General features: G+C 42.9%; 2 long non-coding RNA genes across 2 annotated transcripts in view; one reads left to right on the top strand and one right to left on the bottom strand.

The window, feature by feature from the left end:
- Positions 1-6,867: 6,867 nt before the first annotated feature.
- On the bottom strand, positions 6,868-17,998 carry LOC123383239. The gene is made up of 7 exons (XR_006592790.1): positions 17,653-17,998; positions 16,455-16,588; positions 12,547-12,697; positions 11,957-12,165; positions 10,619-10,685; positions 8,660-8,788; positions 6,868-7,604 (listed from the first exon to the last, which is right to left on the bottom strand). It is a non-coding gene; the product is annotated as an uncharacterized LOC123383239 (long non-coding RNA).
- Positions 16,367-27,400, top strand: part of LOC109496158 — a 72,288-nt gene continuing 61,254 nt past the window's right edge. The window contains exon 1 of the long non-coding RNA XR_002739530.2: positions 16,367-16,515. This is a non-coding gene — a long non-coding RNA (uncharacterized LOC109496158). The remainder of the gene's footprint in view (positions 16,516-27,400) is intronic.

The following is a 27,400-nucleotide window of genomic DNA, read 5'->3' on the forward strand; positions in this document are numbered from 1 at the left end:
GAAAGGCAAATACTCTGAATCCACTAGGTGTGCACATTGGGTCATTGGGACATCCATATTCTCCTACCTATCACTGCACCCCAAGTCAACTGCAGATGGGTTGTAGATCTATCCACCTGATACATGTAAAAGACAACACAATGAAACCACTGGAAGGTAACATAGGAAACTATCTTCATGAGCTTGGGTTGGAGAATTTTTTTTTAACTTATTTATTTTGAGAGAGAGAGAGCACGCAAGCAATGTAGGGGCAGAGAGAGAGAGGAGAGAGAGAATCCCAAGCAGGCTCCATGCTGCCAGCACAAAGCTTGATGCAAGGCTCAACCCTACAAACCACAAGATCGTGACCTGAGCCTCAATCAAGAAATAGATATTTAACCGACTGAGCCACTCAGGCGCCCCTGGAGAAATTTTATTAAGCACAACTTCAAAAGCTCTAATTACAAAAAAAAAATACATTGGACTACATTAAAATTAAGAACTTTTCTTCGTCAAAACATACCATTAAAAGAGTGACAAAACAAGTCACAAGGTGGGGGAGAAAATATTTACAATATGTATATATGACAAAGGGTTCTACTCCATATAGTAAAGAACTAAAACTCAATAAGACAAACATTCTAATAGAAAAATGGGCAAAAGCATGAATATACCCCACAAATGAGGATATCAGGCGGCCTATGAACATATGAAAGGGGCTTACCTTCATTAGTCATCAGGAGAGTGCAGATTAAAATCACAATCAGTAACACTACCTACCTAGCAGAATGACTGAAATAAAAAGACAATATCAAGTTGCTCCAAAGAGCACATAATGTATAATTCCATCTTTATAAAATCCAAAAATAGACAAAATGTCATGGTTTTTAATTGGTAGCATTTTATCTCTCTTTCCAAGCAGTAATGAAATAATGATGTATCTTACAACTGATGGCATCTGGGTTGAGGTAAAATGTAGTATCACTGTTACTTTTTGTAATTTTTTTTAAGTTTATCACTGTTATTAGTCAAGTCATAAGATTTCCCTGACCCTGATCTGTCTCTTGCTCTCACTTTTCCAGCTCACGTCAAGTGATCAGTGAGACACTCCAAATCTCTTCTTCCCAACTTTTTAAGAGTAGCGCTCCTGTTTCTTAGCTTGATGTGTATTCCGTGGAGTAAAAACCACCCTTCCTTGACTCACCTGCATCTAGGTAGGACCAAGGTGATTATATTTTGGTCTTTAGCAGGGGGAAGTATATGGGATAATGGGTAGGGAAGTGTTAACTGGGCAGGCCCAGATCACTCAAACATTGCACATTCCCAAGAAGGATCTGTTCTATGACTGGCCCTTTGCTGTTCTTGGCAATTGAGCTCTTGGAATGTTTTAACTGATAAGCAGAGACTTTCGCATACTCAGGGCTTTGAATCACACTGTACCAGTTTGAGTAGATAGTTCGTAGAGACAGTGTCTTTCTTGGGGTCTGGAGCGCCAGTGATTCAGTTAGTCACAGGGGCAATGGCACTATAGGTTTGGGTGACTGACACTGGACCCTTAGACTCAGTCTTCCTGACTGACAACACTTCGCAGGGATTGTCACAATTTGATGCTGGAGAAATTACACACGTCCTGGGTGACTCCACTGGGAGAGACTCTTAGAAGTTTGCACTTGCTTTCCTCTGGACTTCACCCTTCGTTGAATTTGCTCTGTACCCTTCACCATAATAAGCTGCCACTGTATGAGGACCTGTGAGTCCTTCTAGTGAGTCACCAAAACTTTGGGTGGTCTTGGGACCCCTGGCATGGATAATGTAATATATGATATCATTAACAAGAAAATATCCACTCCTCTCCCTCAACTCTCATGGGAAGAGTATATTTTCCTATCCGATTGGTATCGAACTTGGCAGTGTGACTTGCTTTTGCCAATGACATGTGGGCAGAAGTGACTTTGTGCCAGTTCATAGTTTAGACCCTAGCAGGCACTGCATGTTTCTATTTGACCATTTGAGAGCATTTGACCTCATTTATGGGAAAAGCATGTTTCAGAAAGCTGGTGACTATATCAGCCTCGGCCGTGGAATGAACACACACGAAGCCGACTGGAGTCCAAAGAGCAGCACGTTGCCAAGCCTGGTCAGGCCTGCCATCTGAGGCTAACCTGTAGTTAACTGATACAGGCAGCCCTGGAAACCTCCCTAAAGAACAGCTTGTGCGTGTCCTCTCTTCCGTGGCTGTCTTGTCTGGAAAACCAGATTTGATCCCAAAGCTCTAGCCGCTCCTGCAGGGTGTCAGGGTGCAGGCCATCTACCCTCAGGATGGTACAGCAATGAGCTGGAAGGTACACGTATCCCTCATGACTTGGGGGAGCTGACATGTTTCTAAGTTGTTCAGAGCACGGATAGGTTAGATTATCTGTCACGTGCAGCTACATTTAATCCTAATTAATACAATGAGCAAACCCTTATCCATCGTAGACTCTAAGGCTGGAAGACACGAGGGACACCAGGCAAATGCAGAGAGCTCAGGTGAACTTCTTTTACCGTCTCCTGTTATGTTCTGGTCTATCCTCAGAATACGCGTCTGCTACCAGTATGGGTATTTACCCTCATCCGATGCCTAAAAGAACTCAACTGAGAAAGAAGAACAAATGGGCAAAGATTGACCTTTGGAATATTCCACCAGACAATTTCGTTTTTAAAAATGTTTTTCCTTTTTTTTCTTTTTTTCTTTTCTTTTTTTTTTTTTTTTGCCTCCAAGCTCTTTCAGATGAAACTTGACTGAAAGCCAATAAGTGAAATAAACATGGGCCAAAATGCTCTGAAAGAAGGCTGGTGACAAAGTCTGGCATTGTAAATCTTTCCTCTCCTAGCCCCGAGGTCGGGGGCAGGTGGGGGGTGCTCTGCTGAATCGCTCTGGCCTGATAAAGCACAGCACTATGCCCAGAAGTGGTACTGCATCCCTTTTCTGGATTTCACCCCCTCTCCCCACCTAGTCCAGGGCTTTGCTGAGAACACTTTATTGAGTGTCACATTATTATTCTCTTCAGTGCTTTCTCTCTTCCATCTGGGGTGGAAGGGAGACAGTGAGGCAGACAATTACATTGCTGATGTGGGATTTTTAGAGGAAAATTGAAGGAAATTATAGGGACTACCCAGCTGTGGTGAAAACTCCTCACTCTCTTCCCACAGGACCCATTATTTTACAAACTGCAACTATTTAAAATGATTTACAGTCACTTGCTAACTTTACCATGCTGTTAGATTCACTTGAATCCTACCTAGCTCTTAAAAAGAGTACAGACGGTGAAAGCATGCTCACTCTCAAAACAGTGTGGATTTGATGACTCCTATTTGGAAACTTGAAATCTACTACACTATCAAGGTCAATCTCATCTCCCCAATATTGTCTATTCTATTTGATCTTGTTTCCCATCTTTTAGATCCTGTCTCCTATGTCAGCTTATTTGTACCTTGGAACTTTCTTTCACTATAGCATCTTTGGGTTTTGGCCTGCTTAGTCCTCTCTTTCCAAATACAGAGGAAATCCCTTGAAGATGTTGTCCTTCCCCTTTATTTAAAGATATTCACTATGTAATTATATTCACTTTCTTCCTTTCTTCCTTTTTGGCTTCATCAAGAAAGGTCACTAAGACACATGATAATCCTGTAAGACTGACCCAAACCCTGCTGGCTTGGAGAGCTCACACGTTCCAGTTTAGGCCAGTTTCCTGGTTGCTTTATTACCTTAGAATCAGAAGTGTGATGGCACAGATGAAAATAAACAGCGAGGTTCTGTACAGTAGCAGCCGTGAGCAGATCTGTGGCTAATTGCTGAAAGACAGCATCTCCAAGGCTTGAGGTCAACTACGGGGGCCCGACTTTAGGAGGGAACTACTATCTGGTTCACTTTGTATTTTCACTTTAGAGCCTGCTGCTCTATACAATTAACACTTAGGCAATGGAGAAGAAAGTGTTTTTCTGGAGAAAATGCTCAGGGGACCTCCCAGTAGTTTAAATTGCAACACACAAAATGTCTTTAGTGTGAAAAAGAAAATGAAAAAGCCCAAATGGATAAGGGATAAAATGAGTCACTTCCAAGATGTGCATTTAAGAACGGGAGAGCAATGGGCTGTTTTGAGCAGTGGAAAATAGATAATTTTGCCATTTGGCTTTCTTGGGGGGCAGGGAGGGGAAGAACTAAGGTTCTAGCTGGATACTTTTAAAAATATATAGTATATTAGGTTCCAACTTTGTTTTTAAATTATGAGAGTAACTCATGCTTGCTGTAAAAAATGTCAAACAGTAGAAAAGGATATTGCATTGTTCGGGGTAGTCTAGGCTATGCTGCATGTGGTAGTCAGTCTTAGAGATGGCTCCAGTCATCCACCTGCTCGTATTAACAATCTTGAAATTCTCATTCCTTTGAGTGTGGGCTAGATTTAGCGACTCACTTCTAACAACAGAGTAAGAAAGAGTGATGGAATGTCACTTCTGAGATTAGGTTGCAGGAAGACTGTGCCTTCCACCTTAGAGTCTCTGTCTGTCCCTTTCTGTCTTAAATCTTTCCCTCTGGGAAAGCAAACTGCCTACTTGAGCAAGCCTGTGGAGTGTCCCCTGATGTCTCTGGCCAACAGCCACATGAATGAGCATGGAAGCAGATTCTCCAATCCAGGTAGAGCCTTGAGATGTCCACAGCCTTGGCCAACACTTTGACCAAAGCCCCATGAAGTGTCCTCAATCAGAACCACCCCCAAGATCCTGACCAGTGAGCTGATAAATGTTGGTTGCTTTTAGTTGCTAAACCTGTGGGGTAAATTGTTATGTCCAATAGATAACTAAGACACTACATTAATTGACTCCCAAATCTCAGTGGCTTTACCCAATAAGTATCCCCATCTACAACACACACATGGACACTCATACTACCTTTTTAGTTCAAATTGGGGACCTCCTGGGAAACTGTCTTACTTGGGTAACTTTGTAATCCAGATTCCTTCCATTTTGTGGTAGGGAGATTACATGGAGGACTCACAACGTTAAGTATCCCAGACAGAAAGTGATGTGTGTCACTTCTGCTCATATTTCAAGGGCAGAAACCAGTCACATAATTTCACCCAACTGCATAGGAAAACAGGATCATACGGATAGTCAATGAGAATTATTACTTGCCACATGTGTAACATAAGTGAAAATCTACTTTTCTCCTCCCATCCATCATTCCATGTGTAACTACTTGAATCGTGCCTCTTCAGATAGACACACTTATTGCACAAGCACACAGGTTTACATGTGTAAGCAAATTGGTACAATAGGATCAAATTTCCTATTGAGGATCTCCTATTCCATTGAGATCTATCTCATTCTTGGTGACATCTGCTTGGTGTTCTATGGTACGGATATATCATAATTCATTTAATTGTTTCTCTATTAATGAGGAGTAACTTAATAATTCTATGGCTAATGAATGTCTTAATAGATTTTCACCTGTTACTTCTCTAAGCTGTTCATATGACATCATGTGCACATTATCGACGCTAGTCTCCACTCACCCCACTCTCGCTCCCTGCGTAAATAAAGGGCATTATCATATTTGCTCCCATTTTTTAGGGGCCATAGGAGATGTTAGGGAGTTGTTAAAGTATTCAAGCTCACTAGCCATCATTCTGATATGAATATAAAAGAAAAGAAGAGAACTAGCATCTATATGCACAGGGTGCTTAGACACTGTGCTATCCATTTATATATCGATTTCACTAAAATCTCATGGTACCTGATGAAATATGTAATTATTATTTAGCTCCCATGGTGAAATCCTCTTCATGGACTTTAAGTACCTCCCTGCTTCAACTCCTACCACGTATACTCACCATGTAATTTCTTTTTCTTTTCTTTTCTTTTTTTTTTCACTAGAAAGCAGAGTTAACAGGCTGTGATGATTGCTACTTTTCTTAGTGAAGATACTATAAAGATCTGTGCGCCCTTACCCAGAAGATAGATCATGCATAGTAAAAAAGAAAAAAAGGAATATGTAATGTTTGCAAATTCCCTGGGAATAGTGTACAAATAAGAACACTAATTTGCTTTCCACATCTCTATTAAGGAATAGAACAAAATATAAATATATCCCAAATGATGAGAGAGAGAGGTATGACTGGCCGTCTCTGTTGGTCCACCATTTCCACCCGGGGATCTATTCAAGAGGCAGAATATTCTCTGCCTTCAAAGCAGTTGCCAGGTCATGTCTACGGTGTCTGAGGGTTGCAGGCAAACTCCTCTGGGTTCTTCTTTCTGACCAAGTGAACTGTTCCAGTTCAGAGGCTTGGGACTGCTAGACAGCAAAGTATTCCAACTTTGGCAGAGAGATAGGAACAGGGAGGGTAACATCTGAATTTTTATAGCATTTTCTTGGACAGGAAATAAAGAAAGAGAAAATTTTCTTGACTGATTTCTGGCCCCTGGAGTCCTATGGCTTCCTTCTCTCTGCACTAAAAGATATAAAGTAAGGCTCAGTCTGGACAGTACCATCTCCAATCCAGGCAGGGACTAAGATAATATTACCATTTCATTATCACAGATGAACAAACAGAGGCTCTGAGAGATTAAGGACCTTCAATGCAAGATCTAAATAACTATACAGAACCACACAGACCTCAGGACACACAGTCTACCTGTTTGGATTGAACCAAGTGTACTCTTGGGACTGCTTAACATTTAAAATACATGATCCAGGGGCGCCTGGCTGGCTCAGTCAGTTAAGCACCTGACTCTTGATTTCGGCTCAGGTCATGATCTCATGGTTTGTGACTTTGAGCCTTGCCTTGGGGTCTGTGCTAACAGTGTGGAGCCTACTTGGGATTCTCTCTCTCCCTCTCTCTCTGCCCCTCCCTCTCAAAAATAAATAAACGTAAAATAAACAAAATTTAAAATACATGATCTAAACAGAGCTGTAGCCAAATGATATGCATCTAGAAGAGCCCTCCTTCCCTCCCAACACCTTGAACACTTTCTCTGGGCAAGCTAAAAATAAATTCGTACCTTACAGCCCTTCTGCTCACAAAGGCTTTGGGGACAGGTGGAGAGAGCACTCTACTGAAGAATTTGCACCAGTTCTTTCTGCAGATGAAGGTGGTAGAGGATAAAGTTTCTGTTGGACAGGTATTCTAACAGGACTGGTTGTCTATGTATCTTCAGGCTCCGGGACATAGAACCAGGACAGGGGAAGGAAGGCAGCTGTGCAAACGAGTGTGAACGAGTGTATCCACACTCAGGTGGGAAGACTGTACCCATTAGATTACATGAGTGAGGAGTTGTCCCTCTCTTTTATTAAATTGATCATCCCTCCAAGAATTATTATTTATCATTGGAAGACCTGTGTGTGTTCTGACAGTCCATTCACTGGTTCATTCGTTCATTCATTTACTTAACAAGTATTTCTTGAGTACCTGCTATGCCTCAAACACTGTTGTAGTTGCTGGGAATAAAGTCATGAACAAAAAAGACCAAAAGTCTTACCTTCATAAAGTTGGGTTTATTTTGTTTTGTTTCGTTTTTTATTTTAGTCAGGAAAAGAATCAAAACGATAGTTAAGTAACACAAGTGGTGTGTCAGATTACAAAGGATTACTGTGGAGAGAAACAAAGCAGAGAAGGGCAAAAGTGAAGGTGGGGTAGGGGAGGAGGTGATTCTAAATAGAATAAAGAGGAGGTGATGTTTGAGGCTGATGTGAGTGGAGTGTTCCAGTAGGGGAGCAGCGGATGCAAAGGCTGCTGGGAATGGTAGGGTGGCTGGAGAGGCTGGAGAAGGGTGGAGTCAGGAGGAAAGTGAGAGAGAAGGCCCAAGAGATGAGGGAAGGACAGGACAGGTTGTGCCTCAGAGGGTGCTAGAAAGACTGTAGTTTTATCTGAGCGGGATGGAAGCTTTGCAGGGACTCCAACAAAGAATGGATAAGACGTGACTTATTTTGTTAAGGGACCACTCTGTCCGATCCGCTGAAAATCAGCTGTGGGGGGGCCATTTGGAAACTACTGCAATAATCTAGGGAAAAACTGATGGTAGCTTGGTTCGGATTAGCATGGAGGAGGAGGCAAGAAATGGTCCGACTCTGGATATTTTTACTGATCTGTTGACTGTGGAATGTGAGAAAGGGGAAGTCAGGGAGGACACCTACATTTTTGGTCTGAACAATTAAGAGGATGGAGTTAACTGTTGGGGCAATCAGGAGTTCAGTTTTAAACATGCTAAGTTTGAGATACCAACTAGATATTTTAAGTGACAATCTACGAGTGTATCCCTAGCTTCTACCCACGAGGTGCCAGCAGTGTCCCCCACCCCAGTTGTGGAAGCCAAAAACATCTTTAGGCACTGCCAGATAGTCCCTTCGAGGAGCCAGATGTCCCTAGTTGAGGACCACTGGTGGAGGGTTGGCACTCTGTTTGGACTGGGCTGGGAGCAGCTCCTCTCTCGGCAGTTTCCCAGTGGGGCTGAGCCCTGGGGTAGCCAGAGGTTCTGTGTTGCATGCACCCTTTCTTGGAAAGTCTCAGGATCCCGGGGCGGGGGGGGGGGGGCACTGGCCATGGCACTCCTGCCTGGTGGGATCACTGCACTTCTTCCACAAGGCTGTCTCCTTGGCTCATCCCTGCCTGTAAGGTGGGTGCCTTACAGTCTTGTATATGCTCACCTTTTGGCTTGAATTTTCTATGTTCCAACCAGCTTCCAGGAAAGAAAGCAAAAGACAGGCCTCTGGTGGTTCACCTCTGATTTCATGTCCATTAGCTCAATGAACAGCAGGTGTATGCAGCTGTTAAACCTCAGGGGAAAATGTTATATACCTGGATTAGATTGGCTTGATCTCTGATCACAATGAGCAAGTCAAGAAGCTGACGGATATTTCTTGGTAGAAAAACATTCTATCACCAGTCAATCAGCATTTAACGAATACCTAACCTAAATTCGCTTAGCACAGATGTCACATTTCCCATAACCCTAGATGAGGCATGCACCAATGTAGAAGCACTAATTTGGAACTTAATTTTAGGTATCTGAATCTTTTTTATCTCTCTGATCTTCCCACCCCCTTGATGTGCTTGGATTGCTTCGGAAAGCCTGGCATGTCGCTTGGATTTTGTGTGTTTCAGTACATTCTATTGGAATGTTTTCTTTCAGACATTTATGTCTGCCAAGTTGGTGACATTTCTCTCATGATGCGTGTCTCTACAAGTTACCAAATGCTTTCAGTTAAGCTGGAGCTAAATTTCTGTGTTGACTAATTCAGCTTTAAACACCAAATCCCCCTGGGGTTGTGTTCAGAAAGTGGACTCAGGAGTGGCTGCTGGAAGGGCAGGGAGATGTCTGAAAAGAAAGACACAAAGACTTTTACCAGTTTGTGGTCCAATTTAGATTCACCAGGACAAGCTAATCCTAATTCAGGGCATGTTATGATTTTGTGAGAGATGGCTGCTCCGTCTTCCACTTGTGATTTATTAGTAAGTGAGCTCCTGGAGGGTGAGAGGCCCAGGGTATCATTTGGTTGGCAACTTGAAGCACTTCTGAATCTTCTCCCGTATTCCATTTTCTGACTCTCTTTCTAAATTATTTCCCTATAGAAGGTTTTCCTTATAGTCACCATTTGAATTATGCAGGATACTGCTTGATTTATTATATACTTCCATATTATTACAGAGTCATGAGGCTCTGATAGAGGTTTAAATATAGCAGCTCTATATTTAATTTTCTCAAAAGGGGTCTTTTGGTAATAGGAGTTTTTCAGGAACAGTCACTGTCCCAGCTATGTCTACATACCTTGTCTCGTGTCTGTCTGCCATTATAAAGCCTGATAAAACTAGCCACTTTCCCAGCCTTCCTTGAAATTAGACCTTGTTTAGGCCAATGAAATGGTAAAAGGAATGTACTGGGGTGGCAGGGTTTCTGGGAGGAAATTTTTCCACACTGAGAATAAGAGGGTGGTGTACGAGGACAGTGCTTTTTCTAACAGCCCTGACGACCCACCTGCTTCCTGCCTTTAACTATAGCTATGTGGGATGAGTGCAGCTGTGGCAGCCATCTTGTGACCATGAGGGAAAGCTCTCTCCTCAAGAGAATTGCAGAGACCCCACATCTAGCACTTTGACCTAATAGAAAACTCAGCTGAAAGGGGCTTAAACCGTAAGGATACTTATTGTTTCCTTGGTGGTGGGTATTTCTGGTGGTGTTTTGATAATCTTACAGCTAATAGCAATTCAACAGAAACTAAAATTCAGTCACCAGAGTTCACACACTCGTTAGCAGAGCTAATGCTAGAGCCTGGGGACGCTGTCTAGCAGAACTCTGTTCCTTTATGCCTCACTAACTCTGTATATATAGTTTTTAAAGTTAAAGAAACACAAAATACTTTTGCAACTGCACAATAATATGTGTGGATAATCATATAGGATGAGACATAATTTCAAATTATGTTTAATCAGTAAGAACCTTGAAAATGGACCAAATCCAGCAAATAAGAGAGCAGAACTAAGGCTGAGCGTAAGTTTTAAGATGAAAATACCTATATAACATTTAAGTCTGGATTATATGCAGAGGCTTGTAAATCTCATACTCTGTGACTTAAGTGACTTATTAACAATTTAATTTGTCCCCATACCTTTCAGAGTCCTTTGGATTCTTTGCCACCTTGAAGTCAAGCTGTGAGTGGTGCATTCTCTTATTATCTACAAAAAACAAAACAAGACAAACCAGCATAAACTGGAAGCAGCTCCCCAGTGCTCTGAGCCAGATTCATCCACTTCCCTTGGCTCTCTGTGTCAAGTCTAGCAAGTACTGAAAAGGAAGCTTCTCTCTCTCTAACATTCTGAGCACTCTTGAAAGGACTTGGCCTTTTGTTCACAACTGCTCCTACATTAAGGGCAAACGTAGAGTTGGTAAAAGGTCTAGGCATGCAATAGCATGTTGAATATAACTCTTTAAGATACAGAACCTTGTAGGATCTGGGAATCAAAATTATGCTTGGGCTAGCAGCTTGTATGCAGCAAGATTCATCCCGATGTAATTTTAAAGAGCTGAGATCCTAAGCTGACTGAATCAGCCTCTGAAAGAAAAAGATGAGCTCAGTATGCCATGGCTGTGCTACTCCAGCAACCACAAGATGCTTAAATATGCTAACTCTGAGCGGGGTAATGCACTGTGACATGTTCAGAGGAAGAATTGAATTCCACGAGACAAGAAAGCCATTGATGCAGGCCTTTTTATGCAAGTTGATTAATAAACTTCTCAATGGATTATACTAACATCAACTGCTTTCTCTAGAATAATGTACAACAGGAGGTTGAAAACTTCTCAGCGGACAGCTGACAGCAGAATTTATCATTGGAAGGGAGTTGGCTCTAGCAGCCAGAATGTGTCCTGGGGAAGAAGGTGAGAGAGCTAGAGGGCTTGGGTGTTGACTGGTTCTACAAAGGCCCAGAAGGAAATGGAAAACTGTTCCAGTGAGGCATTTTTGTGCTGTGGTATAAGGGTATGAGAGGAAGGGGGAAGATGAGGGAGAGGCAGGGGGACTCGGTGTGAGGTACAGGAAATACGGAGCATTAGGTAGCCCTTGAAGCATCCCACATGGCTGGAGGGGCTGGAAGGGCTTCCAAGTACACGGATGTCTTGTTGAACTTGACATTCTTTGTGATGTAAACTCTTCTTGGACTACCTCTAAGTCTCCAATGCGATCTAATAAACACAAAATCCACCCACTGTGAGTGGATACTTTTCGTGGAATTTGAGGGAGGGGTTGCATTTTGGGTTTGGGTCTGTGCAGTTGTGGGCTAGAGATGACATCTGTGGATTGATAAGGAGGCAGCAGACTGGAGAAGAGATGGGAGCCAGAAGGGGGTGGAAGAATTTAAAGGCACGCTTTCTCTCCACCTCCATTTTGTTGGAAATGTTTGGAAATCCTAGAAAGGGTTTACAGATTTGTGTAATACCATCTTGTTACCTGCATCAGGACTTGTGAGTCTCTCCTGGTGGGGGAGGGTTGGGCATCTCCCTCAGGCTGTTTTGTGTGCCTGAGGGCTGAGCTGGGGTCCTTTCCTGCTCCAGGGGCACCCTCCACCTTTCCCCGTTCTGCTCTCTGTCCTGGGAGGCAGGCAGTGTGGACTTGGCTTCTGGTTGATTCTGGCTCATGGGAAGCCCCATGCAGAGCCTCTGTAGGAGGTTAGAAAAAGGGAGGAGAATGAAGGCAGGGTTCCTGTTCCCTGCCTTCCTCCCTGTGAGGTTACTTTGGGTTAAATGTGGCCTTGTCTGAAGATCACTGATTTCTCTTAAGGGACTGTCTTTCTTTTCAGGTTTTAGTAACCTGTCACTTCCTTCCTACCTGAGCACTGGGTAAGGTGATCAATCTTCCTGGTTTGTAGGAACTGAGGGTATTCCCAGGACATGGGGTTTTGAGTTCTCAAACCAACACAATCCTGGGCAAATGAGGATGAGCTGGTCATTCCAGCCCTAGGAATGGTTAACAGCTCCTTTGCTGGTTCTAGATTGAGGTTACTGAGCTATCTCTGTGGTTCCCATCCCACCCATCCTTACCTTTGTAAGTAACCCTTTTGTAAAACAAACACACCATCCTGGCATTATCTCATTCAAGCATGTTGTCTCTTTCCTGTTGGGTCCTGGAGTGGCACACGGGTTGTCCATGAACACTCGTGACCATGTTCTCTCACAGCTGTGGTTTCTTCAACTGCCAAATGAGAGAGTGACACTAGAACATTCCCCTACACCTTTCCAGCTCCAACATCACAAAGAGATTGAAAAGAACATCATGATTTTTATCTCTTAAAATTGTGTAACTGTCTCTTTTATTCCTGTTGTCATCTTCCAGTAATTCTAGGTAAATAATTCTTTAAAAAAATTTTTTTAATGTTTATTGGTATTAGAGAGAGAGAGAGAGAGCGAGCTTGAGTCAGGGAGTGGTGAGGAGAGACAGAAACAGAATCTGAAGCAGGTTCTAGGCTCTGAGTTGTCAGCACAGAGCCTGACACAGGGCTTGAACTCATCAGTCGTGAGATCATGACCTGAGCCTAAGTTGGATGCTTAACCGACTGACCCACCCAGGCACTCCTCCGTCTAAGGAATTCTTAAGGACTTCCTATTGCCTCGGCACTGCCTGGGGAAACTGAGATGATGGCACATAGTTCTGGCCCTGGATGGGGTCATGTCTGGTTTAGGGGGAGGGAAGGAGAGAGAGGCCAGACAGCAGGTTGTTTCAGCACAGAGTGCTATGTGCTAAATGAGATTTATACGTGGTGTCCAAGAAGCCCAAGGAGGGGTATCCAACCAAGTCTAGAGGGAGTCTGGAAGACTTTCTGGAGGAAGGCACAGCTGAACTGAATTTTAAATGATGTGTAGGGGCCAAGCAAAGGGGAGAAAGGAAAGGAAAAGGGCAGGTAGAACATTCCTTGCAGAGGAATGGCATGAGCAGAGGCCTGGAGGAGGGCAAAGACATGAGCTATGGGGTGAATATGGGGGGACTTCCGCAGGGTGACATTAGCTGTTTGGTTTTGGTGGAGCCTAAGATGTGAGGCAAGAGATGACCCTGGAGAAGGAGGCAAGGCTGCATTAGATGGGGTCTGGCGGAGTGCTTAAGGAGGGGCCTTTTTATCTTATAGAGAACAGAAAGCCACTGAATAATGGGTTGTTTTGCCATTGAGCAGGGCAACCGACTATTTAAATATCCAGTTTCTGAAAATAGAACATAAAGAGTAGCTCTGGACCACCAACAAAAAATAACTTGCGTTCAGCAAATTTCCTGAAGTGTTGCTCATGTATAATGGAACTTTAGATCTTTAGTGTTTTTCACTGTATGAAATAATGAAATGATGCTGCTGTTAGGGAAATGTATGAAACTCCACCCCAAAGCCCTTCTCTGAAGGAAAAACTGCAGACACTAACTGGCCTGATAAATTTACCTTGCCTGTCTTCATTCATTTACTTCAACATTCATTTTGTTTCAGCTAAATTTTGAAGTTTTGAGGACAAAAACTATGTTTTAATATGGCGTCACCAGCAATTAAGGCATTGTTTGGCACGTTTGGCTCAGTAAATGTCTGGCCCACAGAAAACAAACAAATAAACAAACAAACAACCCACTTCACTGACTGCCCACCAAGCAGTGGGTGCTAGCTGCATTAAAGCCAAGAAACACAGAATTCCAATCCCCAATACATTGAAGGTCGCAAGTGGACCTTGAATTAAACAAACTGTAAAGGACATTTGGATTCATTTAGAGAAATTAGAATATGGAGTGAGCATCAGATGAAAAGAGAGATTATTATTTAGTTAGGTATAGTAACAGTGTTGTGGTTGTGTGACAAAATATCTATTTAAAACATGTCACATTGGGGCACCTGGGTGGCTCAGTCCGTTGAGCATCTGACTTCAGCTCAGGTCAAGATCTTGCGGCGGGGGTCCCGAGGGCTGACAGCTCAGAGCCTGGAGTCTGCTTCAGATTCTGTCTCCCTCTCTCTCTCTCTGCCCCTTCCCCACTCGTGCTCTGTCTCTCTTTCTCTCTCTCTCAAAAATATGTAAACATTAAAAAAAAAATTCTTAATGTGATGTTAAAATTGGAAGTAGTTGTGGTTGAAATAATATCTAGGCATTTACATTAAAATATTATCTCTGTGCCATAAAAAGTTTGTTTAAAAACAAAAAAAATACTATCAAAACAATGAAGAAAGAGGAAAGAAGGGAATAAAAGGAAGGAAAGGAAGGAAGGAAAGGGGCAGAGGAGGAAGTTAGCTAGTTTCAGTCGGGAAAAACTTCCAGATTAGAAAACACAACATTCCCAAGGTTACACACACAGGAGTAAATGTGCTTTGTGCTGAGCATGAAATAAAAGCATAATCATAGTTTGAGTAGAAACCAGGAAGAAGGAACCGGGAGGAGTAAATTTTGAGTGAGGTTTCTTAGGCTCCTGACAAGAGCCCATCTCCAACTGAAGTCATGATTTCTTTCCTATTCTCTACATTAGCAGAACAATGTTTCTCATTTCATCTCCAAGTCTAGTATCATTTCCAAGAAATACAATGGGGTAAAACCTACCTTGTGACAACTTGTCTAGATGCATGCCAATGATCTGGATAGTTGCCTGTGAATGACGCTCATTAGAGGCTAATTGTGTGGCCTTGGTTACTGATGATAACAGTATTTTTTCTTTCACTAATTCATTAAAATCTTACCAAGTGTTTACCATGTCATGAGTGATGCAGTGGCATGGAAGCAGAAGACAGGGCAAAGTTCCGACTTTCATGATGCTTACCTGCTAGCGGACTTTTGGGGAACAGGGTCACAGCTTACAAGTATATGATTGTTCTTCTTGGCTCTGATCTTGGCAACAACCTGATAAGATTAGTCACTGTTTCAAACAACCTTCCCTTTAAACTGGAGGCTCAGGCTGTTCCATGACTGGCCCTGGTTATGTTGCTCATAAATGGCAGCCGTAGTATCCAAACGTGGATCTCTCCTGGAGTCCAGCTCACCCCCCAGCACACCACAGTCTGCTTTTTCTGGTGTTGCTTCTGTCAATCCAAAGCAAGTGCAGGTATGGTGTGCGTACTGTGCCTAATGATGAATGTCAGCACTGAGGTGAGCAGTGATGGCTCTTTAGCCATAAGCAAGTGTTCTACTTGGAGCTAATCTGGGGTGCAGATCTGAGGGTGGCTCTGTTAAGTACAAGCACACTGTGACACGTCAGGGGAGATTCTCTGCTGCCAGCTAATTATCACTTAAATTTGTCAAGAAGGCAAAAAGCACCTCTCACATTTTATTTTAAAATATGAAAACCTTTGGAAAAGTTTGAGGGTGATTTGCTCCTCTTCCCTCTTCACAGACAAGCCCCCCCCCAAAGAAGGTGTCCCTGGGTCCCCCCCCAAACAAGGTGTCCCTGGGGCACTCCAAGGGGTGGCAATCCCTGGACAGTGATTTCACACCGTATAAGATGCAAACAGCACAGACCAGCGCGGGGGAAGGAAACAGAGAGGATGGAAATGAAAGATGGATCTCAAAGCAATTAACTAGAGATGATTTGTACCCAGAAGGGTTGCCGATGCGGAGAGAATGAAGCCGGACTCAAAAGGCCACATAATGTATGATTCCATTTATATGAAATATCCAGAACAGACAAATCCCTAGAGATAGATACAAAACAGATTACTGGTTGCCAGGGGCTGGGAAGGCAGGGAGGGAGGATAGAGAGTGACTGCTTAATGGGTACAGATTGCCTTTTAGGGTAATGAAAATGTTCTGGAACTAGGCAGTGGTGGTATCACACAGCATTATGAATGTACTAAATGTCGCCAATGCTAATTTTTATGTTAGGTGTATTTTACCACAGTAAAAAAAATATATATATATGCACACATGCACACACACACTTAAAAAAGTAATCTTTCTGGTTTGTTAATAGCAACTGCAACCTCTAAGGTCCTTTGGCAACGTACCTGATGAGTGGTCGTGCAGATTGTACCAGAATATCCTCACTGAGAGGAAAGTTGCTCGAAAGTAAGTGTGTTTCATTTTTAGGAAGCTCTAATTGTTACAAAACTCACTGTGAAAGTGGATTAAAATCTATATTCTGGAGAGAAAGAGAGAGAGAGAGAAAGGGAGGCTTGCTGAGTGATCAGGATGAGAGGGTATCTGGTATCTCAGACATTCCCCACATTTGTATTTGTGCCGTAAGAGAGAGGGCAATTCTAGTCAAGGGTCTTGCAAGGACGGCTATATAAAGATATGCTCCACTCTAAAGTGGGGTCACTGCATTTTCCTGAGCATGTGAGACTAAAGGGCTTGTGTGGAATGCAGGAGTTATGGCTGGGATTATTCTAGAATTTTGAATAATAAATTATTCAAAATCAAGCCTTATTGAGCACTGCAATAGAGGGCAGGGAATCTAGAAAATTTTTCAGAATTTTCTATTTGAGGAAATACACTACTATGCTCATTTTAAAATGAGAGAATCTTGGGTGGGATGCATGAAAAAAAAGCACATTATCAGAAATGTTCTGTGTTTTATAAATAGATATACAATCAGTTTTTTAAAAATGGATCCTCCAAGGGCTTTGATTTATAGGAATATTATGCGTCCACTTTTCCAAAAACATGTCTATTGTGTAAATCAAGTACACGTGTGCATCTCCCTTAATTTACATGCTATAACCTAAACAGTACATATACATGCATAGTTAAATATTAGGAGAGATGAATAGTTTAGAAATTCTTTTGCATTCTGGTTTAATTAATCGTGAGAAAGATAAACAAAAACAAGTCAGTGGTTCCCTTGAGCAGGGCTCATGGAGTTCTGGTGGAAAAAGGCAGTAACAGCTGATTCTGACTTGATTCACCCTGGACTCCGTTCGCGTCCCTCATCTTTATGCCCCAGCTCCCTTTTGTGCTTCTCACAGCTCATCTGGAGTGCCATGAGTAATTAGGGCTCCCTTCTACCTGGCTCTTGAAGAGCTCTGTGGTGCCACAAAGAAAAATGTGAATTTCATCCCTGGGAGCTAGCAATGTTTTGTGTTTTCAAAGCTCTGCTTTTAGACGGTTCCCAGCAAAGGAACATACTTACCTTTTATCATCATTGTAGCGGAAAAATACTAGCCTGAGGATGTGGGCTGCTAAAAGCTGCCGGAGCCTGCCTACCTTTAGTATTTAGTGACGACGTTAGAAGCTTTCTGCAACCCATACTCGGGTCTGACTCAATGTGGGGAGAAGCCAGAAATACCAGAGCAATTCAGGAAAAACAGGAGAGCGGCAAGGGATAAGCCCAGAGGAAAGGAACCTTTGTTTTAGACCTCGGGAGGAGACATAACCAGGTTACGTCACAAAGGGCGTGAAAACCACGTATCTCTCCCAGAAAGTGGTGAGAGCCGTGTATAGAAAGACCCACGCAAATCTCCTATTCATTGGAGCTTTGAGGCCTATGATTTTCTCTAAGCATGGGAGGGGCAGGTAGTTTGAGATGAAGGAGAGGCCCAGAACGCACTGTCAGGGTGCAAACTTTGCTTCTCCCTCCCTCCCCTTCCTGTGGATTTATTAGGCAGGCGGGCAAATCGGTGTGCAAAGAATAGATTTGCTGGAATAACAGCTGGGTAAATGGCACATTATGCAATTTTGCAGGCGCACACTGATTTGCAGTTGCACAGAAATGATACGAGGCAAAGGGCTGTGCCGTGCCAGCTTTGGGCTGAGCATCCCCCTTGCCACTTTGTCCGGAGAAGGGTTTTTATCTGCAGTCTGTCCTGCAGCCTGCAGTTCTGTGCTGCACCATCCCTAGCACGGGGGTGGTGTTTACTCACCCGCGTGAAGAGGACGTTTTAACTCTCCATCTTCCCCTCCAGCGTGCAGTATTGATTTTCTGCTGCGAGGAGACAGAAAGACCTTTCTTCAAAGTACCTTTGGAGGCAGAGCTGGCTGTGGGCTGAGCTTTGTGAGCAGGGGCCTGCATTCAGGGAAGGCAGAATCTCGTTCTTAGGCGCAAATTGTGTTTGGGGATTTACTAGTCACAACAAGTTCTTGTTTCACTGTTAGTTGTTTAAGAAAAACCCAACAGACGGAAGCTGCTCCATTGCTAGGTTCGTCTAAACAAGTCGGGATGAGTAGCCTGGCTAATTAATACCTGCATCTATTGTGCAGTTCGAGATGACATATTTTGCAGATGGTGCCAGTTCAACAACGGAGAAACAATTGTTCTGAAAAACTGAGCATGAGGGATATTTCCATGGGATTGCACCTTGACTGTGCAAATGTTCTCCTTTTAAAATGTGATTTGCAAAAGTAAGGGGTATCTGAAAATTCTCCAGTCTGCAATTGTTTGTTACGGCAGTTTGTAGAAACTCTGATCCTGCCTTGGAGGTGTGAAATACTTACCAGTATCGTCTCGTAAAGGAAAAAAAAAAAAGTTCACACAGCTATCCCTTGCCCTAAAAGTTCCCAGTATATAGGATGCCAAATTTGTAGCCTTGATAAAGTGAAGAGTTAGTCTTTTATTCCTTTGAAATTAAGTGCTCAAGTTCAATGGCTACCTGTTGCTTAACAGATTAAGTATAGAGCCCCTTGCCTGGGTTTCAAAGAGCCTTGAACCACACACACACACAACATCTACATGCCAAGTGTGAGATTGCAATGTGTTTTTATTAAATATCAATACCATAAAATACAGTAGGAGAAATTCCTGAGGTCTGATTGAGAGGAAAAGACAGAATGCATGGACCACAGGAGAACTGATTCTTCAATTCACTGATCCATTTGAGATATGTTTCCCAAGAAGTAACTGATAGAGGTGCAGGGTGAGTGTACTCAAAATGATTTTTAAAACAAAAACAAATGCCATGAATGAGTTATTGGTAGCTAGAGGTGAAAACACTAGTTTACTTTGGTGTATACCCTCTCTGATTTGGAAAGGGGCAACTTTGTGGTGGCTTTTAGTTATGCAGATGTAAGGCAAATTTGGGTAGGAACCAAGGAGGGCTCTTGGAAGAAGGGAATAGATAATACCTTTGCATTTGAGGTTTGATCCTCCATAACGTGTCAGATGGATCGAAGTGACCATGACTGAGGGCAGCTGTTTATAATTTAAGTCCTCAAGGAAACTCGTTTTAAGGAGGAGGGAAGTCCAGAGTGGTGGCCAAGGCCAACATCATCACCAGAAATGGACACAGAGCATCAGGGTATGGCTGATGCTAGAACAGGTCCTGGCCAAGGAGGAGTGTGTGTGTGTGTGTGTGTGTGTGTGTGTGTGTGTGTGTGTGTGTAAGCCTAAAGAGCTCAGTAAACAACAGGTGGTCAGGTGATGGCTTTGGGCAGTGTGCTGTGAGCACTGCTGACTATGAGATGAGGAAGAAATGATGCTCCAGCCCTTCCCTGCACCCAAGGAAATACTCTCATAGTAGTGAGTTCCTTGTCATCAGAACATGAGCAGGAGTGGACAAGGACTGCTCGGCATTGCCAGAATTCCTGGTTAAGGGCACCCTTTCTTTCTTTCTTCTTCTTTTTTTTGTCTTTGGCAGAGACCCCGTGATGCAGAGAAGGGGGTTCTTCAAAAGATAGGCACAGTTTTTGAGCCCATTGGAGTTCTCAACTTATCTTGTAGCTAGGGGTGGCAGTGGCACTTTGTACTGAGGAAGGACACACATTATTGAGATAAATGGAAATAGGGATCAGAAGTGGTTGGATTTAAAACAGAATGAAATGTGTCCTAATCACATGCCCTGAGTTGGAAGTCTCAGTCAGGGCTCTTCAGAGAAACAAATACAGATATGCTTAATAAGTTATACCGATAGGAAGAGAAGGAGAGGGAGGGAGAGAGAGAGAGAAAGAAGTTTATTTTAAGGAATTAGTTTACATGATTATGGAGGTTTGGCAATTCAAAAATCTGCAGGACAGGCAGGAAGACTGGAAATTTAGGTAAAAGTTGATGTTTCAGGGGCACCTGGGTGGCTCAGTCGGTTAAACATCTGCCTCTTAGTTTTGGCTCAGGTCATGATCTCACAGTTCGTGAGATGGAGCCCCGCATCAGGATCAGCACCGACAGTGGGGGAAGAGAGCAGGAATGACGACAGGGAACGCAGCTCAGAAGGGAAGAATGTTATGGGATTTCAGCGTTATGGGAGAGAGCAGCTCAAAGTATTCATGGAAGCTGCCTTTGGTGTGCGTCTTGAAGGATAAGGGGATTCGGTAGGTAGGAGAGCACATGAGAACATTTGAACAAAAGAAGGAAGATAAAATATACATACAAAGAAAGCCACTTGGCGATAGCATATGGTTTGTGGTGACGTAGGAGAAAGGGCTTGAGAGCTGTCTAGGAGATAAATGGCAGGTAGGGACTTTGTCATTTGGTATGCAATTGCAGGGGGAGGGCTATCATGGAAGGTTTGATTTTTGAATAGGGTAGCAATGTGATTAGCACTGTGCTCCAGGAAAACTACTGTAATAAAGGTTTTCTGGATAGATTGAGAGAGAATGACGTGGGATAAACAGTTGGAAGACTAACATCTGTGCAGTGAGGGGTGGAAACCAGGGTTGAGGCTGCAGTGATTGAATTAAGGGATCCTGTTTTCAAGATATTACAGCAGTCAAAGCTATAGGACATGACAATTAATTTGGGATAGAGTGAACAAGAATAAAAGCATACAGTACTATTTGCAGGCAGTATGAATGAAAAAGCAGGGATAATATTAACAGAAGAGAAACGGGTATGGAAGACAAGATGATAATTTCATCTTCAGACATTTTGAGCTGAGCATTCTGGTGAGACAATCTGGTGAAATTCTTCAGAAACCAGTTAAAAACATGGTCTGGAACTTAGGAAGGAGGTCAGGGTTAGAGACGTGTATTTGTTTCTAATGGCTGTCTTGGCAAGGCATGTCTGGGATAATCCTGTGTCTGGAGGCTTTGCCTTGTAAATATTGCTTCCTATTTACAAGGACAATATGATGTAGTGGCCAAAAGCTTTTGCTTTGGCTTCAGCTAGGTCCAACCCAGCTATTTACAGACTCCATTAACGTCGGGGATATTATGCTTCTCTATGCCTTGGCTTTCGTTTTCTATAAGTTGTAAATAATAATATCAGGATGGTCATATTAACTACGTTAATGCACATAGGTAACCTGGCTGGGCTGCTTTTGTTATACTCCTGGAACTGTTAACAGAAGTGCCTCTCCTTCTCTGGCCAAATCCAAGACATCTTCCTTTCCTGCTCATCTAAAATCTCACATGAAACTCCTTTTTCCTCCACCAGCATGAGTTGAATTCACTTGAAATGGTGGGAAAGTGCCATCCTAACTTGTCTGTCTGTGAATCTTCTATCTTGTCCTCTGTGTCTTGAGAGATTAGTTGGTGACGTAGAGGTTGAATTGTACCCTTAGCCTGAGGATGTGTCTGTGGTTTAGGTTCACTCACATAATGGAAAAGAAGTTATTTATCTTTTCCCTTGAAAAAAGAAAAATCAACCCTTAATCAGACAACTTTTCTTGCATAGAGATGATGGCTAAAGTTGCAGGAGTAGATGGCAGGAGTGGGGGTAGAAGGAGAAGAATAGAACCTAGAATAGCATCTAGAATAGAATCTTGGGGGATATTATCATCTATGAGTTATGGAGAAGAGAAATGTGCTATTATTGTTACTAAGAAGACAACCGTAATTAAAGACAAGAATGTTATTTCTTTTGTTCACCATCAGCATTCATTTATTCACTCACTTATTCAGTCATTGATTTAACAAATATTTATTGATATCCACTAAATACAAGTAACTAAATAGAGCAGTGCGCAAATTAGGCAAAAAATTTTGGCTTTCTTGGTGCTTGGACTGTATAGCAGGCACTTGAAAGAATACTTGTTGAATGAATGAATATTTGGGCAAGCAGCATGTTTGAATGGAGCCTTTATTAAGCGCAAACACTGTATTTTATAGACACTGGGAAGTTTTTGTAAAGGAGTAAAGCTAGTAGGCATTCTTTATTTTGAAACACGAGGCTCCTAGTTTAAGCAGGAGACTTCTTCCATCATCTCCAAGATTGACAAATTTGACCATTACAGAATTTTCTGGTCGGTAAAAAGAGAAAACTAGTATCTGTTAAGTTTCTACTAAGTGCCAGACCTTAGATCAGGAACTGTGCATATATATAGGACCCATTGAACTAGCTCTACAACACTCATGTGCAACTAACATTATATATTTTTTAATTAAATAAGATTGTGTCTGGGTTGGCCCAGACCATCAAGGGTTGGTGAGAAATTCAATTTCACCTCTTGCTGGGGAGGAACAGGCTTCTTCCTATCCCTTGAGGGAGTACCGTTAACCTGAGGATTTGCACTATTCAGGAAAGGACTTCTGGTCTTTGGTCCATTTTTATAAAGTTGTTTATTTTGTGTGTCATCTCTCTTTGTCAGCTTAGTCCCTGGGCCATTGCCAGACCTCCAGCCTTGGTGTTAAATCCCCACCCATCCATTAGGCACCTCCATTAGGGCTTCTGTCATCTTTGGAAGGAGATTTCTGGCTCTACACAGTACCTCGGGTTGGGGTACTCTCAGAGCATCTACTTCCTCCCCATCTCTTTTCTGTGGCTCCTCTCCAAGGATCTGGTTCTCCTAGACCAGCCTTTGTGTATGTTGTCTTCAGGACAGCTCATGCAACCCAAGAAGTCCTGTCCCTCTACAGCCAGGAAGTCCAAGGCAGAGGGTTATGGCGCTGGGGCATGGGAAAAGGTAGAGGGGAAAAGAGGGAAGGAAAAGAGAAGCAAGAATAAGACAAAGATTAATATGCCATTGTATAATAACGCATTATGTCCTCTAGTCCTCCAAATCACAGTGTGAGATAGGTATTGTTATTAGCATTTTACAGAAGGATTGATTCATTCAATAAATATTTATTGAGAGTCTTCTTTCTGCCTAGTGTTCTAGGCTCTGGAGGAAAAACAAAAAAAACCAACAGTGAATAAGAGACAAAAATCCAGATGAAAACACGAAGTCTCTGAAAGTAAATAACATGCTTGAGATCACATACTTCATAAGCAGAAAAGCTAGGATCGAGCCCAGGCCTGACTTTCTCTAAAGTCCACATCATTGTGTCATGCGACACTGGTGTTGCAATGCAGGCTGTTCTGCAAAACACAGCTCAAACTTCTGACAGACGGAAGCTATCACTCACTGACTGCTTGCCATGCGTCAGGAGATGTAACAGAGATAAGGCATACAGTATGTCATTTAACCCTCATGCTATCCCATTTAACCCATTTTCTCATTTTTCTTGGTTCAAGGACACTGAAAACTAAGGGTTACATTCCTTGGCCAAATCATCAGGCTAGCAAGTGAGTAAGCAGAATTTCATTCTAAATTACCTTATTCCAGTCTGGGGCTGAAGAACATCGTACCTCATCCTAATTGTCTTGGAGTCTTGTCTTTGGAAAAGTAACTTGAAAGTCCTCCTTTCTTCCTGCTTGGTCCTGCCTCAGGCTGGGAAGTCTGGGTTGGGCCAGGTGAGGATAGCCAGCTCTTTCTTGTTCCAACTTTCCTCCCCCTGGTTATCAGCACCTACTGTTTGGGCTTCTCCAGGTTTGGTAATCAGGGTCAAGGAGGACACACAAGGGACAGGGAAAGTCTTAGGGTTTGGGGTCTTTTGTGGGTGGTGAATATCCCATGTTAACTATTGCTCCCAAGAGTCCCTACAGAGGTTCTTTGGGGCCCCCTCTCACTGGACATGGCTTCTGAGGCCCTCTGGCTAGCCCCAGACTCTCCCCATGTAGACTTTTCAGTTACAAGTGAGGGACTGGTCCTTGCAGCCTTCAAATCCTGAAGAGTAAGTGTTTTGCTCCCTAAATTGTTCTTTTGAAGGTCCCTCACTTGGGTTAACATGGCAAAGGGCAGGATCACCTCCTTGCCCTCTACCATAGATGGGTGACTCAAAGGGAAGGGAAATGACCCAATCCAAAGCGTTCTTCATTGCCTGCCTGTGCGAACCTGAGAGAATTTCCGAGTGTCTTTTACACAGCCTGGAGCTGGAGGGTGGGCTAAAGTGACAGAATGCAGTGTTTCAGGGGATCCTGCAGAGCATGTGAGACTATTTTGAAACTTTGCTGAAAACAGAAAAAGTGTCATTTAACATCCAGTTTGCATTGGCCCCAGAAACTTCTAAGGAAGAACAAGATCACAGGCCCTGGAATCAATTGTTTTTGTTTGTTTGTTTGCTTGTTTGTTTGTTTTACTTACTAGCTACGTGACTTAAGGCAAGTTATTAACCTTGCTGTATATCCATATTCTCTGCATATCTGTAAACAGGGCTGGTAAAGTACCAATTTCACAGGGGTGCTGGAAGAATAAATGAGGCAGTATGTGTAAACTGTGGCAGAACACCTGTCATGTGGTTAATGTCTCCAAACTATGAGCTGTTGTTATTCTCACCACTTTCTCCTGTACATCAACTTTTGAGACAAATCAAAGATCAGCACTTCTGACTGTTTCTGAGTTTAGAGCACAGGCTTTTATAAAGCTCAAACTCAAGAGGCAGGCATAAGAGAGGCCAAACATATGTGACTCCTTATAGAACTACAACTTAACTCTGCTTTAGGGCTACCCTGATCTGTTACCTTCCAAGAAAGGGTGCTGCCTAGTGTGGGCTGCTGTATCCCTTCCAATGTGGTTTTTACATTGTTTAGGCTGATTAGAGGCAATGTGGCATTGTAGTTAAGAAGGCAGACACTGGGGGCGGGGGGGGGGGGGTGGGCGTGCCTGGGTGGCTCAGTCGGTTAACTGCTGCCTGACTCTTGATTTCAGTTCAGGTCATGATCTCACCAGTTCCTGAGATGGAGCCCCAAGTTGGACACTGCACCAACAGCACAGAGCCTGCTTGGGATTCTCTCTGTCCCTCTCTCTCTGCCCCTCCCCCACTTGCACACACACTCTTTCTCTCAAACTAAATAAAACTTAAAGAAAAAAGGTGGACACTGGGTCAGTTAGACTTGGGTCTTAATCTCCACTCTGACACTTAATACTACTGTGACATACTGGAAATTACTTACTTTTTCTGTGTTTTCATTTCCTCATCTATAGAACAAAGACAATAATAGTACCTCCCTTATCAAGTTGTTGTAAGGATTAAAGAAGAAAATGTAGGTAAAGACCCTGGTGCAAACATAGGTTCAAAAAATGGTAGCAACAATATGGTATATGATGCTAAGGCTTGGTAAGGCTTGGTTATTGACCAGGGGTTAGAAGCAAAGTCTTTTTTGGCTTCTGTTGTTAATGGACCCAGAGAGTTGAACCTCTTTCCTGAAAGTATGTTGGATATTGCTTCAGAAGATTTTGAATACACTGAACATGAGCACACAATCTAAAATCTAAAAAGCAGATATCATCATTGGTGGTGATGGTAGGGGTAGAGGTCTGGTTAATAGACTGAAAAAGGCTCAGGTTTCACCTAATTCTGGGACTAGTGTTAGAAACAGTAAGGGGCCACAGGAGTTTAAGAATCCTCACTGGGGGCATGAGAGCTCTCTGCTCTCCTCTTAGCATTTGCCAAATATTTTTCTCACCATTTTTTCACAGTATGATCCTCTCAGTCTTAAAGTTATCCTAGGCTTCCCTTTCCCCATTCCCAATCCTTGGAATATATCTGATCAATGGCTTAATCCAGTTCAGATTAGGATATGCATTTTGTATGTATTCTTAGTTGTGCTCAGTTCTTTTTACCATATCTTACTCTTCAGAACATCATGGAACTGCTTTGGAGACACCTGATAAGATGTAATGAGCCAGGCTCTGACTCGCATTGCTCCACAGGGACATGAGAGCATTGGGAGTGTGCCTCCACTCTGTTCTGGGGAGGCTCCACACAGGCTGCTTTCCCCAAATGGTGCAATCTAAGCTGGGTGTCACCAATGCTTGTTAATTCCCAACATTCAATAGTTGTAACCACTATTTATTTATTTATTTATTTATTTATTTATTTATTTATGACAGAGTATGTGTGTGTATGTGTGAGTGAATGAGGGGCAGAGAAAAAGGGAGAGAGACAGAAAATCCTGAAGAGGGGCTCAAGCTCACCCAAAGAGGGGCTCAAATTCACCCGAAGTGGGGTTCGAAGTGAGGAACCATGAGACCATGACCTGACCAGTCAGATGCTTAATGGACTGAGCCACCCAGCTTCCCCTAATTTCAACCACTTTTAACCAGTATTTACTTGAATCTTCACTTGTAGTTTTTACCCTGGGCTGGTCCTAGTCGAGTGGTTTATGCAGAGACATAACAATCATGTGGCCCTGTCGCTTGGGTTCCTGGAGATGTTCCAATCAGTGTCACACTTTGAACTGGCATTACTTCTTGCTAGTGTTCCTGCCTGCAGTCACCAGGGCACTGGCTCTCTGGGACCCCCCAGTGCTTTTGAGTGCCACTGCTACTTGGGTGACTATCTCTTCTTCTTTCATAAAGTTGTCTTCCTCACGTGCTTATCTCTAGATAGAAATTATTAAAACACCAAGTCTCTCTTCATCTTCTGGGACCCCTATGATTCTGATGTTGTTCCTTTTTAATGAGTCACTGATTTCTCGAATTCTTAAATCGTGCTCTTTTGCCTTAGTCTCTCTCTTTTTTTCTGCTTCATTATTCTCCATAAGTTTGTCCTCTATATCACTGATTTGCTGCTCTGCCTTATCTGTCTTTGCCACCATGGCATCCATTCGAGATTGCAGCTCAGTTATAGCATTTTTACTTCATCCTGACTAGTTTTTACTTCTTTTATCTCTGCAGAGAAGGATTCTAATCTATTTTCGACGCCAGCCAGTATTCCTATTATCGTGATTCTAAATTCTGGTTCAGACATCTTGCTTGTATCTGTGTTAAGTCCCTAGCTGTCGTTTCTTCCTGTTCTTTCTTTTGGAGTGAATTCCTTTGTTTCA

Source organism: Felis catus, chromosome F2 (assembly GCF_018350175.1).
Source record: "Felis catus isolate Fca126 chromosome F2, F.catus_Fca126_mat1.0, whole genome shotgun sequence".
Taxonomy (NCBI): domain Eukaryota; kingdom Metazoa; phylum Chordata; class Mammalia; order Carnivora; family Felidae; genus Felis; species Felis catus.